Source organism: Meleagris gallopavo (assembly GCF_000146605.3).
Source record: "Meleagris gallopavo isolate NT-WF06-2002-E0010 breed Aviagen turkey brand Nicholas breeding stock chromosome 29 unlocalized genomic scaffold, Turkey_5.1 Chr29_random_7180001955092, whole genome shotgun sequence".
Classification (NCBI taxonomy): domain Eukaryota; kingdom Metazoa; phylum Chordata; class Aves; order Galliformes; family Phasianidae; genus Meleagris; species Meleagris gallopavo.
Window position 1 is genome coordinate 1 of NW_011100630.1, and position 16295 is coordinate 16295.

General features: G+C 53.4%; 1 long non-coding RNA gene across 1 annotated transcript; it reads right to left on the reverse strand.

Moving 5' to 3' along the window:
• Positions 1-250: 250 nt before the first annotated feature.
• Positions 251-3679, reverse strand: LOC109364234. Its single transcript, XR_002110260.1, has 2 exons — positions 3566-3679; positions 251-2113 (listed from the first exon to the last, which is right to left on the reverse strand). It is a non-coding gene; the product is annotated as an uncharacterized LOC109364234 (long non-coding RNA).
• Between the last annotated feature and the right edge of the window lie 12616 nt (positions 3680-16295).

Here is a 16295-nt window from a genome sequence, read left to right on the forward strand (position 1 = left end):
GTGGCACGCATGCGCATTGCTGCGCCCGAAAAGCCCGCTCGCCGATTGGGCGAAGAACGCATGCGCAGTGAGGCTGCGCGCGTGCGCCGCGGCCTGACGCATGCGCACTGCTCCTTGCTGAGGCGCCCGGTAGGCCTTGGGTGGGCAGCTGCTCCCTCCAGAGACCCGGAGCCGCAGCGCTGCGAGGAGCGGACGGCAGGAGCGATGTCACCGCCACTGACTGGGCCACACCTCTGCTGGGCCAAACCTGTCGGAATGTGACAGCGTACTGGGAGCTGTAGTCCTCCAGCCTCGAGCTGGGACATGTAGTCTTCCGGGAACACTTCCGGTCAGCCATGTTGGGCCGCGTTGCATGCTGGGATTGGTAGTATTTAGCAGCGCACTGCCTGGCGGCCATGACGGCCGTGGGGCACCCTGGGAGATGTAGTCTTCTCCCTTCACCAGCGCTAGCGTTTACCCAAAGGATGACTTCGCCCCAGGAGGTCTTTGTCTTACTTCGCCTCATCAAATACCTTCCTAACCGGCGACAAAGCCACTATAAACACTATGATACTTATACCTGTAAGCTATGAGTGGGGCTCACTCAGGGCACAATTCAGGCATTAAACTCAGGATTTGTGAGCATCCCTCTGGCCAGGATGGCTTCACACCGTGCATCCATCGTGGGCATGTCCCTGCTGCAGATTACGCTGCTCCGTTCCTTTTCTCTCACCATGCAAAACAAGCATTTCCCAAAGAGGGAAAACACATGGAAATGGTGATAACTGGGAAAGGTCCCAGAAACCACAGTGCAAATCACAGCACTGGGGCGATCACTGATTAGCTGGCTTATCAATAATTACTAAGGTTCTTCCTGAATCACAGCAAGGCCATCCAAATCCCCCAGGAGATCTGCTGGACCTCATTTATGGGATCCCACTCCTCTGGCTCAGGGCTGGTGACACCCAGGGGACGAAGTCTCAGAGGCAGCTTTCAAAAATGGCAAAACTGGAAGAAAATGGGCCCTTTGTGCAGGGAACAGCCGGAGGGCACTTCAGGCAGGGTGACACTAGCAGCACCGGCTGATGTGCTGCTTTACGGTGTTGGGGACACAGTACGTTTCCCATTGTCCCTGATCCAGCCTCAAAATTCAGGGGGATGAAAGAAAGTCTGAATTCTCTCAGTGGGGATAGGGAATTACATCTCCGGAGCTGGGATGGAGGCTCTATGCTGTGGAAGGTTAAAGCTCTGTGTTCTTCTGCGTATTTTGAAGCTGCAGTCTCCACACTCAGTATCTCAAGCCCAGTGCAACTCAGTGGGAAAATCCATCCTCATTGCAAAAACACAGCCTGAAATGGCAGATAGATATAAAAAGCATCCGGCATCATCAGCCCTGAGCCACGATCGGTGCATGGGACAGGATAGGATCTGAAAGCCATCACAGCACACAACAGCTGCACTAAACCCCCACAGACCTCCTGCTCACTGCCGGAAAAGCAGTGTTTCCTCTCCGCAAAGCAGCCAGAAGCGTTTGACACCTCTTTGCACCCCAGGGATTGATGTGAACAAGGCCACGGAGCTTCGTACCGCAGCAGCACAGGGCTCAATCCCACTAACAGGCAGCAAAGGCAGCGTCCCCTTTTCCCAGGGCTTCAAGCTGTCACCTTCATTGGAGTCTTTAACGCTGCTGCAGCCATCCACTGTATTTTAGGGGAACATTCCTCCACAGGGCAAAACCTCAGTAAGCCAAGATGCCAGCCCGGGCTGCAAGAAGCGGCTCATTGTCCTCCAGCGATGCAGCCGTGGTGATGTCAGGAACAAAAAGCCTCCTCTTGTGCAGCCTCCGAAGCGTCCCCCAGCCTTGAGTGCTCCCAGCAAAAAAAAAATGTATGGCATGAGATGTGCAAACGCCGGAGAATTCAAGTGCCCGTCGGCCAACAGCCCCAGGGATGTGCATCCCAAGCTGCTGCAGTCCTTCCCTAAGCCTTGCAGCCAAAAACCACTGAGCAGAGGGCATTTGTGCACGATGACATCTCTTTTGTTTCCTTTTTTTCCTCATTCTTTTTGCAATCGACGCATTCCCTGAACCACCTCCATTTCCACGCGTGCGTTGCTGTTGTTGTTTCATGACATCCTTCAAATGAGAGAATCGCTTTCAGCAGAAATTCAGTTTTTCCAACCCAAAATGTGCTTTTGGTTTGCACACAACAGGACAGGGCTCAGACTGCTACCGCATTCCTCCTGCCCGAACCCGTGCCCGAGCAGATCCAAGCCCCACACAGGGCATGTAACCCAGTTAATCTCAATGAGCATTTAAATCAAATTAGTTAAACTACATTAAACCCCTGTGAGGACACGGTTCAGAGTGGAAACGGCCTTAATGTGATTTCAGCTGACTTCCCTGCCACAATTTGCAAGTCAGAGAAATCAAGTTAAAGGCTGTTTTCATTCTGAACTCTGTCCACACAGGGCCTTAATGCAGTTTAATTAATCTGCTTTAAAATTGAGCCTGTCTTTCATTTGGGCAACTTCACCTGACTCACCCTGGGGAAGCAAACCCGCCTGGCACAGCTGTGCTGAGTCTGAGGCTGGAAAATCCTGGAGGGTTTGGAGAAAACTGTGATTATACCTAATCCCAACAGGCAATGTTTTGGGGTGAAGCCGCTTGTAGCAACCACCCATGTGGCTGGAATTGGAAACATTGGGCTTCCCAGAGTCCGGCAGAGCCGCAGGCACCGAGGCCAGGCTGGCTCTGCTGGCCTGGATGCTGTTCTCGATGCTTATCGCTGCTTAACAAAGTTTCCTCCTCGGTGGCAGAGAACAGCAGGCTAAAAGCAGCTGCATTAATCCCTGTGTTGCTCCCAGCGAGGCTGTAATGGCTGCTAATTGCCGGCCAGCAGCCCTAGGAAGCTCGGGCTGAGCAAGGGAACGCTTTGGCCCTCAAAACCAACAGCCCTGTTATGTTCCCCACACCATCCAACCATTCCCTAGCTCCTTCCTCACACCATCCAGCCATTTCCCAGCTCCTTCCCCCCTCCCTCCACCTTCCCAATTTAGCTGAGAAAAACAGAAAAGGCAAAGGGATGGAGCCCCCTCCACATCCCTTTCTATTCATTCCTCTACCCCACAGGGCTGTGCTTTGGGGTCTGCTGCAGATCCTGACACTGGAACACGCACAGGATGTGACCCTGAGCCTCCAGCAGAGCTCCCAGCAGCAAGTACCTGGCTCCCCAGCAGCACAGCGTGCTGCAAGCAGGGTTTACTCCATTGCTCAATTCCCATTTTCTCTGTAAAGGTAAAATGCATTCCCCATAAAGGAGTTCCAATTAAAAGGGAGTTAATGACTTAATGAATCAGAAGAAAATCTGCTTGCATTAGCAGTGAACCACTGACCCTCTTCTCGTTGTGGCTATCAGCTTTTTAATTGGATACATTTTTATTTCCTTCCCAACAAATGGACTATTGGCTGAGCATGTGCTCAGTGAGCAAAGGGGATCGGGGGTAGGGGGAACAGGAAAAGCCCAGCCTGGAGGGACCCCCCCAGCACCCATCCCACGGCAGCACCCACCCGTAGCCTCAGCCATACCTCAGCTTCTGCTCTTTATCTCCTACTGGTGAAGATTACAGCACTGCAGACAAAGGCTTCTATGATGCTCAGGGCTGTAAAACCAAAAAGTAAGGGTCAGACACTACCCCTATACTTACAGTCCCAGGAGGGGCTGAACTCTCCTCCTCATCAGCTCATTAACTGCTCGTTAATTCCTTATTACATGATGAGGAGCATAATGAGGAGGCTTTCCTCTTCCCAAAGCTCAGCACAGTCATGCTCACCTGAAGATGCACTCAGCTGCTCATATCCCAAGCAGCACTACGTGTCATCCTTACCCCCAGCCTTGGGGGCTCCTCTTTCCTCTTTCCCCCTCCTTTTTTTTTCTTTCTTTTGACACCTTCATCACTTCTCCCATCCATCTGGTGCCCCCCCCAGGGGTGCACTCACCCAAACACAGTGGTGATCAATGCTTTGCTGTGCTGCCATTCATGTTATATTCATTGCTGGCTGCACCCTGCCCTGCACTCCATTGCAGAGGGGCTCTAAAAGCATTTCTATTTGTGCCCCTATGTTACAGGAAGCTCTGCAGGGAGCCGCCCTGTGCTAGCACAGGCATGAGGGTGGGCAAAGGAATGGTGGAGAAGCCCTCGGTCCCCTTTTGGGGGCCTATTTTTGGATGGTGGGAGTGACTTTGTTGGGGATGTGGGTATGCTGGAAGATACAGAAGCAGTCCCTGGTGTACTGAAAGCAAAAGTAAGAAAGAAAATCTTTGTCTGGGGGAGACATAGCCAGGCTTTGAAGAGAGGTTTATGGTGCTGGGGTCCTCTCAGAGGGGAATAACCCTCACCGGGAAGTGCTGATACATTGTGCATGGTCCTGAGCAATATGGGGACAGCAAAGCACTCAGTCCAGCCTTCTGCTTTCGCACCAGGACCACCACATCCCACCCACTGCGCAGAGCTGGAATCCTCCCGTTCTGGGCTCCCCCTGTACAGGGACAAACCCTGCCCTGTCTCTCTGTGCCAGTCCCTCACACAGTGACACTTATTCTCACCCTGCTACAGGCAGCTGCCCGCCCTGCCGTGCCCCCTGGCCCAGGAACAGGTTGACATCTTGGGGAGGAGGGGGTCCCAAACCCCTCATCCCACTGTCAGCAGCCGGACAGAGCTGCCTGGATCCGCCGGCTGTTTCCAGGGGAACTGCAAGGGGGTCAGGGAGAGGTCTGGGATGTTTTAGTCTCCCTGTAATATCCTTAATTGCTCATTTATTTAGTGCAATTAGTCCCAGGTGCTTGCTGTTGTCTGTGTGACCCCGGCCCCGCCGGGCTGTTCCCAGCGGCCGCATTGATCGCTTCCCGCTGCGGCGACGCGTGTGCATGTGTGTGCAATCTGTTTGTGTGCTTTTTTTTCCCTTCTTCTCTGGTGCTGTCCCCCAGCTCTGCCATCGGCGCTTCATCCCCCTGAGCCTGCATCCCTCCAGAGGCACAATGCAGTGAAATGTTGCACCTGGTTTTCTTCCCAGGGGATGCGGGTCAAGGAGAGCATCCTCTGTGCGTCCCCTTTGAGCATCCCACAGCCACAGTCAGCACAGGGCTGGATCCGTGCTGCAGCAGCCGGGAGGTGATGGGCACAAGGGCCACTCCTATCACTTGTCAGGAGTCCCTGGAAAAGAGCCTCCCCCTATATTCCCCCCCTTTGTAGGAGGCAGAAATGCTATCGCTGAAGGAAACAATCCGACGCTTTGTGGAAGCGGACGTGAAAAGAAACCTCCCCAAAATGCCGGCTGAGGTCAGGCTGGGCTGCCTTTGTCCTGCAGGCAGAGTGCTGGCGCCCGGGGGGGGACCGCAGCAACCATGGGACTGTGAGTCACCGCTTGGTCCCCGAATGGCAGCGAGGCCCCGTGCTGGGGCCGGGAGTTGGATTTGATGATCTTTATGAGTCCCTTCCAACTGAGGGTATTCTGTGATTCTGTGCTGCTGACATGACCCCAGGCTGGGGTTCTGCAGTGGCTCTTGGGGCTTACATTGGCAATGGTTATCTCAGGAACATGCAGCAGAATTCTGGGGGTTGTTTTGAGGCTGGGATTCTTCAAAAGCAAAAAGTTTCAGCTTCACTTCATGCCTTGCTCTGGGCATAGCCGTCCCATCGCTGTGACCAAGGCCGAGGTTCAGCCAAGGGGAGGATTTTAGCAGTGCCATGTGAGTTCCAGCCAAACACCACCTGAACCCTTCCCTTTAACTCCACAAGCTTCTAAAAGGATTGGGGTTTTCTCTGCCAAATGCATTTCCACCAGTCCCCAGGCATTACTTCCCCGATGGCTCTGTCCCAGCATCTTCATTCCCCGGCACCGTTAACGACCAGGACCTCTCCGAGACCAACGCTTTCTGCTGCCTCTTTCTCCATACACCCAGATCTCAATGCACTTTAATTGTCTGCCAATTGATTCCCCAAATTCCCCACTGACACACATCATGTTTAATTTGCAGATACTGGGAAAGAGGCAGCTCAGGGGCTGTTCCAACCCATCCTTAACTCATCTGCTCTTCCAGATCATAAAGCATAGGGCGAAAGATGCTGAGAAAGCCAATTATGAGCATTTTCATCCCATTCGGCTGAGCCCTCTAAAAGGCTCTTTGTCTGCCTGGGGCTGGGGGACATCCGCTGGGCAGCCCCCGGCTCTGTCCTTCAGCCCCGTGGCAGTTCATGTCCTTGAATCTTCCACTAGAAGCTGAGCTGGCCCCAAAGCAGGGAGGGATCCGGCCCACAGGGGATCTGCACAGCTCATATCAAGCTCCGGATATAGCACCCCCCCATTGCTGCCCCTCTGTGCTCTCGTTTGCATGATAATTCCTTGCACAGAGGATGCATCATGTGCAGTCCCCCCATTCTTGCTTTGCTTTCTGCAGAGCTGAAAATCAAATCTGTGCACTTCATGACAAACCTTGCCCCACGGCAGGGAGCCCCCGGCCCCCCAGCCCTGTCCCTTGGCAGCTTCTCGGGGGGAGCCTCGGCAGCAGGGAGCAGAAATAATGAATCTGAGCATGAAACGGAGATGAAAAAAACACTTTGTCTAATGGCTGCGCATGGAGGAAGCTTTGAAGTTTATTGGAGCCAGACTTTCCAGGGCTGAATGGGTCCCAGGGGATGGTGTAAAGGGAGGCAGAGCCCTGCACGGGTCCCAGGAGGGCCCGAATCTCTCAGATCCTCTGGAGACAGAGGCAGGAGATCAATGTCTGTGCTGGAGGTGGGCATGGCAAGGGGAGGCTGTGGTGCTGGGGATGTGCTGGGGATGTGCCACCTGCATGCACGGGACCCTGAGTGGTGGCTCAGCTGCTGACAGCCTCCGGCAGAGGCATTTTGGCACGCAGCCCTCCATCATTGGAGCACTGCTTGGGGTTGGGGGGAGGCGGTTCGAGGAGCAGCTCGCACCCACCCATAACTAAAATCCCTCAGAGCAAGAGCTGCAGGCGCTGGGAGCCAGCCCGGCTGGGGTTCATTACCCCGCAATTAGCCCAGGGCTCTGCATTAGGGTCCGAGCTCAGTTTTCAAATTGCCGCTAATTGAGCAATCTGCCGGGCTAATGGCAGAGCCAACCAGAGGAGCTGGGAGTGCAGAATCCGTTGCTTGTGGTCCCGGACCTGGAAGAGCAGTCTTGCAGAGCTCGAGGCTGCTGTTCCCGATGCCTGGAATTGATTTGCAGAAGGGAAGGAAAACAGGGAGAAAGTATTCTTTTATTGCTCGGATGAAGGATTAATTATCCGTGAAGGTGCTCGGGATGGGCAACAGCATGGTGGGGAACAGAAACCCCTCGCTCTGAAGCTGGGACGTGGTCACAGCTGTTCAGCACCTCTGCAGCAGAAGGGAAACCCTTAAATCATTGAATTCAATTAAGCCTCGTGCTCTCTGCCAGTTAAGCAGACTGATGGTGAGGACCTCTGCTCTCCCCCTCTTCCAAAGCTGATCCTTCATCCCAAGCAGATGAGGTAGGCAGAACCAGGGGGGGAAAGAACCCACTGGATGGCCAAACCCCACCAGGAGGGCTGGTTGCTCCAGGGGTGCACTAGGCAGCATTAAAGCCATCAGCATCCCAGTGTCCCTACTCCATGCAAAGCCCCCTGACATGGGGTCACATCCCCAGGCAGTGGCTCGGAAGTCTGCGCTGCAGCAGCTTTGCTCCCTGGGGCCTCAGAATGGAGATTTTATGACGGTTAATAAATATTGAGCTTGTGGCCGTTCCCAACACTGCTTGACAGAGGGTTGGGCAGAGATGGGGATATTTGGGGGTCTGATTGAGATGGTGTGTTGGGGGTCACTGCCTCCTTCCTGCACCCCACTGCCCAGAGCTTGGTGAGAGCATGGATAGAGAAGGTGGTTGGGGTGAGCTGGGGCTGAGGTTGGGGGATCCCACGCCCTCCTTCTCAAGTCTCTTCCCTTTTTTGTCCTTGCCATAGGCAGCTGCAGGGGAAGGGATGCTCTGTTTGGAAAAGCATGAAGCAAAGCTGCTGCTTTTACCCAAATCCCTGCCAGCCCTAAATATCTTTGGGAAACTCTGTTAGCAGCAGATTGCCCCAAACTCTGCAACATTATCCAGGGAGCGTGTGTTAATTCGCCGTGATGGAGAGCCCCAGTGTGCCGGGGCTGGCTCTGGTTACTCCAGGGACATGTTAATGGAAGAGTTTTTTTTTCCCAAGGTTTTCTGTTTTATGGCAGCTTTGCTGCCCTTGGAGCTTGTGGATGTGGAAGGAGTGAGGGCTGGTCCCCGTGTGGCACTGGGGATGCATGGCTATAGGAAGGGAGAAGCCCAGGGATGGCTGCTGAGAGGGGAATGTGCCAGAGCTGCTTTCTATGGAGCAGATGGGGACTGGGGGGATGCACAGTTTTGTTTTGTTTTGTTTTTCTTTTCTTTTATTAATTAAATTCAAAAAGGGGAAAAATAAAAGCAAGCTGCATGGTTTTGTTGAGTTTTGATGTTCCCAGGAGGTGCTGGAAATACAGATTTCATAGGAGTTTCTCAGAGAGCATCAGCAGGGCTCAGTGCTGAGCCATGCAGCATCATATCCTAGCAACCCCTTCCAAAAACCTGGGTGCTGTCAGGGTGCTGCCACCCACCCTGCATGGCACAGGCACTGCTGTCCTGCAGCAGAGTGCTGTCAGAGCCTGTCTGGGCCCATGGCAGGACCCTAGGACACCGCAGCAGACGGATCAATCACTGCCTCCAGCTCCTCTGTCTGTGCCCTGCAGCCACTGCTTCCCACAATTAATGCAGTCTCTGAGCTGAGCTGCCCAGCACAGGCTGCCATCAGCTGGTTTGCATCTCAGCACGACTGCTGTTTCTGGCAGGGCATAGACCAGGATGCTGGATATGAGCAGGGATGCTGGATGTGGAGTGGGATGCAGGAGCCAAGGGAAGTTCCTGCCCCACCTCCATGCCCACCTCTGTCAGACCACACCAGAGATGGGGGATGAAAGATGCTCCTCACTCCTGGATCAACTCCCAGGGATGTCCCAGGGAAATCTGCTGAGAGCAGAAGATGCAGGATAGCAAAGCACGACCCAGCTTTGACACGGGAGAGGCTCTGTGCAAAGGATCATTAAAAGCTTTCCAAGCTCCAGCTGGTTAAACAAGCATCAGACAGAAAGGAAATAGAAAAGAAACAAGGGATATTTCAGAAATCTGGAGCAAGGAGTAGCTGCTGAGTTGGGGGTAAGTTGTTTATGCAGCACAATCAAGACAAGTGCTCAAGCTGATGAGAAAGGACGTGACAGTGGATCATGTTCCCATCCTCAACAAAGACCTCCAGCCAAAACAAACTGAAATCTCCACATCCAAGCATCTGAGTAGCGAGAAATGCTTCTTACTGTTCAAGCGACCCCACACCTCTCAGAAACAAATGGGGGGAAAAATGCACTTTTCTGGTTGCTCCTCTCATTACCCACCTGTGCAGCAGGAACTGCTCAGCCTTGGGATGCAACAGTGCAGTTCCAGGGCTGTCCATGTGCAAGGTGAGAGCCAGTTTCTGCACTGGGTTCTGCTTCATCCATCCAGCCAAGAACCAGTGCTGTGGCATGAGGCTGCAGCCCGTGAGCACCACAGCTGCTGCTGGAGGCTTCTCCCAAGCTTTCCCACTCAGAATCTTTCTTGGCAGCCACAGCAAGAAAAGCATTTCCTTCTTCACCCCCAGGAGGCAAAAACCACCCCCAGATGGGCCCAAATCAGCTTCAGAGCTGCAGTACTCATCCATTCTGGAGTTGGTGCAAAGGATGCTCTGTAATTAGATTTCCTGCGTGCTAATGGTTGAAGTGCACCAGCTATTTGTTTTTTATTTTGCCCACTGCACCCAAAGCAAGCAGACACCGTGCCCACATGGGTGATCTCCTCTAAGGAAGCCCACTGCTCTTCCCAGAGGAAAGGGGTGTGCAAGGAGCAGCCAGCTTTTGTGCCTGCCCTGGGCTCTTGGCTGTGTTCAGATCCCTCAGCCAAGGATGGAGATGCCTCTTTCATCCTTGGCAATGATTCAGTCTAAGATATAAATTGTCCTCGGAAGATTCCTGTCCCTCTCCATTGACTGGAAGGAGACCAGAGCAGCTGCATTATTCATAGGAGCATCTTGATCTCATTCCTGCTGTAAAAGTGCAGCTTCACTGCATTCACCAAGTGCCCAGCTCCAGGTTCAGGGCTTACAGGAGGGGCAGAGACCAGGCTTGTGTTCATTGGCTCCTCCCAGAGCTCTCCCCTCATCAGCAGCACCTCTCCTTCTAACAGGAATCCAATCCTCCAAAGAGAGGAATAGGGAGAGCAGGATGCATCCCCATGTAACTCCTTTACCTAACAGTGGGGCAAAGCTCCCGCATCCAGGCTGTGGGCTGCTGCAAAGGAAACGCCAGCCCAGATTTCTTGGAAGGCTCCTGCTTTCTTCCAAGCATCACTTTGCAGGAAACACTCAATGAATGAATGAACAAGAGGATGAATGAATTCTCCCTGCAAAAACAAAACAAAACAAAACAAAACAAAAATGCTGCTCTGGCAGATCTGGGTCATCTGGTCAAGGCAAAGGGCTGAGCTGGTTGAATAGCTCCAGTGCATCTCCCATGGCAGGGAAAGATAACAGTGGTCCCACCTTGCTCTTGGCTCGCTCTAAAGCAGGTTGCTTATGGGGAAGAGAGAAGGGAGACAGCCAGTGCTGCTTGGGGCCATAAATTAACCTCAGGGTTTTCTAATGGGACCCTGATTTATCTCCTGCTTCTGTCTGAACTAATTGAGTTCATTCCTCTTGGTGATTCATGCCATGGAAATGGGTTCCAGAGAAAATGGGACCTCGAGCAGCTTCAGCAAATCCCTCTCTTTATTAGCCAGGGAGCCGTAATGCTTTTACAACAAGGAGAGGTTCAGAAGCGGCCGCCTGCCCCCAGCCCATCCATCACTGCCAGAGGCTTCAGCTCAGGTTTCAGCGGGGTTCCAGGTCTGTCCCTCGTCCATCTGGGGCTGCCCAGGACTTCAGAGGCACCCAGAGGGCAGAATAAGGGGTCTGTAGCCCCCCACTCTCTGGGGAGGAGAGGGGGCTGGGGGACTGAGCCACCCCTGGGAGGTGACGAATGGATCCCTTGTACCTTCTCATGCCTAGGGTTGATGAGGTGGTAAAGGAAAGCCACCCCGAGCTGCTCTCATGCCCCAAGTGCCAGAAAATGCAGCAGGTCTTTGTTTGACTCCTTGCATCAATACAAGGGATGCTCTGACCTCCGGAGAATAAAATGGTTTGGAAGGAACCTTGAACTTCTCCAAACGCCCGACCCTAATGTCCAGCCCTGCCTTGCACATCCCTCCCACCCACTTCAGCCCATCCCAGCAGAAATTCACCCCCTGACACCCCATACTCCAAGCACAGCCCCCAGCTCCCCCCAGCAGAGCACGATCTGCGGACACGTGCGTGTTTGTTGTGCTGTTTGCGCGCGGCGCGGAGAACACAGGGGAGAGTTTTGGCGACAGCAGCCGCCGTAATGGTTTGTTTGCTCTCAGCATGTCTCGAGGCTCCCGGGGGAGTCTGCAGCCCAGCATCCTGTGCCTCCCGCCCGGCTCCAACGTGCAGCGAGCATCGGGCTGCACGGCTCTCGGAGCAAACTGCCCGCTATTTATTAAGATGTTAAAGCATCCTGCAGCAGCGTGGGGCAGAGGGATCTCGCTGAGGCATCCCAGCACCTGCAGATGGGGAGTTCCCGTGAAGGTTAATCACTAAAACACCAGAAAATGGGCACTGCTCCTCCTTGGTGGATTTTCTCCTCGCCCAGGTCACTGTTGCAAACATCCAGCCCCTGATAGCTGTATTTCCATCCCATGTCATGGACCTCATTAAAACCTTTCTAGAAGCCAGGATAAAATTGCATTTACCAATTTCCTCTCTGTCCTCAGCGTTGTTTACTTGGAGAATTCCAGCAGGTCTGAGGAAGAGCTGCATCTCCCGCAGACAGCGCTGCTCATCCCAATCAGATTACTCTGAGCCAATTGATCTTCATTCATCTGACCTTTCTAAAGCTCTCACCTGATTTCCAGAGCACAACGCACTGTTTCCTTCCTTGGCTCCGGTTTGGGCTTGCAGACTGCCCGCCAGACAGCTGCTAAGCCATAACCCACTGCAAAAGAGTTCATTTAACCAAACAAAAAACCCACAATGTGATTGAGACCATAATGCTGAAGGGGCAGAGGCTGACTCTGAGCAGGGTGCTAGAGGGGAGGGAGCTGGGATCTGTGTGGATGCCGTAAAGGCAGCAGACACAGAGCTGGGTCAGCAGCGATCAGCGCACACAGCCCAGCTCCCCGCAGATGCTGCAGGCTTTGTTAGCACGGGCCAGCGACTGGCTGATTTGCATAGGGAATGAAGGCAGCAATTAGTTTAGCTCATCATCTCAGCACACTGGGAAATTAGCTCCCTTCTGATTCAATCAGAACTGCTGGGAAGATGCTCCGGAGACGCGTGGAAGCTGAGGCCAAGCACCAGCTCAGCGCCAGGCTCAGCACTGTGGGACCAGGAGCTGCTGTCCCACCCATCCCAGCCCCACATCAGTACCCTGAGCTCCTCTGCTGCAGCTCAGCCCACACCCTCCCTATTTACGGGCTTAATTCTGCCGGATTCCATAAGAATGAGATATGAGAGGTCTCACTCCAGGGTAACATTTCTCCAAGGACAACCCACGATAGCCCCAGGGCTTCACCCTCCTGCCTGGGGACACCACCCATGGGGAGCAGATACATTCGCCCTCATCCTTCACCCCCCCCATCCCACTCCCTCCCTCAGCTCTCAGCAGTAATTCTCAGCAATTTATTCCCTGCAGGAATAGTGATGAGCCTGGAAGGAGCCCCTCTCCCCATTATTCTCCTCACCGTGATGAGCGCTTGGCTGCCAGGCGTTAATCAGAGCCCCTCTCCTGCAGGGAGATGGATGGAAATGCATTTCCCCCAACCACACCACTGCTGGTTAATGCATCCAACCGAGCCCTGGGAAGGGCACGGTCGCTCTGGGCCTCTAACTTGCAGTGCTTGCAAAAAGATAGAGCCTGGAGGCTTTCTAAAAAGCTCAAGCAGGAGCAACACTCCAATAATACCATGAAAACTTCTGCTTCTCTACCAAGAGCAATGCCCTTGCCCTCCCAGCATCACTCCCTTCCACCCACCCACCGTCAAGCCCTTAACTTAGCCCAGCTGGACTGTGCTGTGGGGATTCCCATCTGGGCCATGCCAAGATCACTGGGTGGGGGCCATGTCAGCACCCTCCAAATTGGAAGACAAAGCATAGAAAAAAGTCTCAATCAAGTGACACAAAGACTGAAAGCTCCCCAAGTTGTTCCCTAAACCTGGGGGTGCTGGAGGTGGAAGGAAGCATTTGGGGGTCTGGGATCTGGCCATCTGACACCCCAGTATGTGGGAGGAGGGGGGTCACAGCTGGACCCCCACTGTTCTACAGGCAAATCCCTCCCTTTCCCTCCTCCCCTGAAAGTCCCCCCAGCTCCCATACACCCTTTCCAGGAGGTTCCCTGTCCCTCTTTTGTGCACAGATGCACACAAAAGGAGATGAATGGTGCGGGCGCTGCGGATGGGGCGTCGAAAGCAGTTGCCATAGGGACAGTACCTCTAAGCATCAGCTCAGGGCTTCATTTGCAATCTCTGCTTCCATCCTTTATGATTTATCCCTTGCACTATCGCTGCTAGGAGTCAAATTGAGGTGTGAACCCCCAAATTACCCAAGGCAGAGCCTCAACAGTGAGCTCTGGGGGGCATTGATGAAAAGCAGGTTTGGGGCCGGAGAGACCCTGCAGCCAGAGCTGCCCCCACATCATAGCCCCCAGCCTGGCTCCAAAAAGCCCCAAAGTCACCCCAAATCTCAGGGGGAGGCACAAGCATCACCTTTTGCCCTTGCTGAAGGCAATGGGAAGGGCTCATCCATCAGCGGGACAGGTCTGGAGGAACCACACAGCAATCAGAGGAATGGGGCCGTCGGGGGTCACTCGAGACCCCCCAGTTTGCTGACATCATCAACAGCATCATTATCCCAGTTAAACAAACCCAGCTCCATGGCTCTCTTTGTTTTCCACTGGCTGTTTTGCATTTTAATCAAAACCACAGGGCACAGGGACTGCCTGATACCAAGGGCACTCTGTGCTCCCCTTCCAGTCCTGTGCACTGTGCAATTTGGGGGCAAAAAGGGAGAAACCATATAAATCATATGTGTACATATATTATACTCGAGCTCCTTGTAGGTTAGCCCTGCATCCATGAGACGTTACAACTGCATCCATCACATGCAGCGCTTTAGCTGAGTTCATTAGGAATCTGTAATCTGATGGAGTTTATTATCCTAATTAAAGGATTGGAGAAAGCCTGGCAAGGTGAAGGATGCTGCAGTGCTCCCACTGCAGCGGTACTTGGAGGAGCTGGGATGCTGTTGTGCCATGCTCAGGTTGCTCCCAGCTGCTTCATCCCACTGTCCCCTGATTTTGGGGGAAAGGAGTGAGGGAACTCATATCCCAGATTCGAGGACAGCTCAGAGGAAAATCTGCTTTCATCCCTGGGAGATGGGATTCCTGACCCAGGAGGAGGTGCTGCCCTGGGCTGTGTGGTTTGGGGGGGGCTCAGTGGGGGCTGGATGGAGGGAGGAGCAGGACGGGACACTTGATTTTGGGAATTGCTCAGCAGTGGCTTCAGCAAAACCTATAAGGAGCACCAGCAAGAAGGAAAATAAATGGGGTTGGGGCACTGCAGCTGCTCGACTGAACAGGAAAACCCCCCTGCTCCAACTCCTGCCCCAAATCCACACCCCCTGCTCACTGCAGATGTCACGGGGCTGGGCCAGAAATGCACAGAGCTTGGGGAAATGGGAAACAAAGTGAATTTAATGCCCTACAGGGCCAGTGACCTGGGATGCAGGATGAGAGATGGGCAGCAGGGCAGGTACGGTGATGGATCTTGCTGTTGGGAGAGGGTTGGGGTGAGGGAGTGCAGGTGGGCACAGTGGGGTGGGGTCCTGAGTGCGGCAGCAAAGGGAGAAAAATGGGAATAGCAGCCCCAGGTGGATGTCTGGGCTGCTTCCTGACAGCTGCAAGAAGGAAGGAGCAGCAGCACAGCACTGTCAGTGGTCTCCATGGGTCAGTTTTACTGCCCGGAGGCTTGCTGGGTTTTTGGAATTTGGATGAAGGAAGGCAAAGTGGGTGAGTGTGAGGTGGGTGGGGGTTGCTGCGTGTCCCTGTCCTCACGGCATCGATACGGAGACAGACAACAGCCCTGAGACTGGCAGAGCACAAAACACTCTGAGCTGTGGACTGGCAGTTCTAGTTTTACCAAGTAATAAACCCAGTGCCAGCATCCCTGAGCACGTGGCAAGGAAGCAGCTTGGCTTCCCAAATACCTGTGAGAGGCAGGGATCAGCTCCACTGCTTTACACATGGGGAAACTGGGGCACAGCAGTTAGCAATGTCACAATGTTTTGAATTGGGCTCGTTGTGATGATAGAAAAGGGGAAGAGGGGGGCAAAACTGCCCCTGGATCCTGTCTGGGCTACGTGCATGCAGCTAAACAGTTTGGAAAGCATTCCATAATAGTCTGAGTAGAGAAGGAATGAAAATAAAGATCTACTTTGAAATGAAGTAGGGGGATGTGGAAGGGGAAAGGAAAGGGGATGGGAGAGGAGAAAGGGAAGGAAGGGGAAGAAAATGAGAAGGGAAGGGAAGGAGAAGGGAAAGGAGAGGAGCAGGAGAGAAGGAGAAGAGGGAAAGGGAAGGAAGCTCCATCCTGCCTCGCTCTGCTCCTCCTGCCTGCCCTGCTCCATCCTCATCGATGCCATGAAGGATTTGACATTCATTTCCTCCTAATAGCAAAATTCTTGATCCATCAGCAACAAAAGTGAATCAATCAGTTCCCAAAAGCCAGGCTGGTGAGAAGAAAGCCAGCCCTGCCCCTGGCATGTGGAACTAATCCATAACTTAAGCAGAAAAATATTGATAATGTTGCTGCTGCAGACATATTTATGTCCTTTATTATATGCACCACGAGGAGCGATTTTCTCCCCCCCTGCCTGGCTCTGAGTGTTATTGTAAATCGTGCACAACTGCTTTGCTTTCTCAGGGAGGGAAACCACGGCTCTATTTTTACCATCTCACGATTTTGCTATTGCTCCATCCCGAGGAAGGATTGAATTTCCTGGACAGCATGGGCTCTGCTGATGGGAGATTCCTTTGGGCTGTCCTTATAAGGAACCCAAGGTTCGTCCCCGCAGCACTGTGAC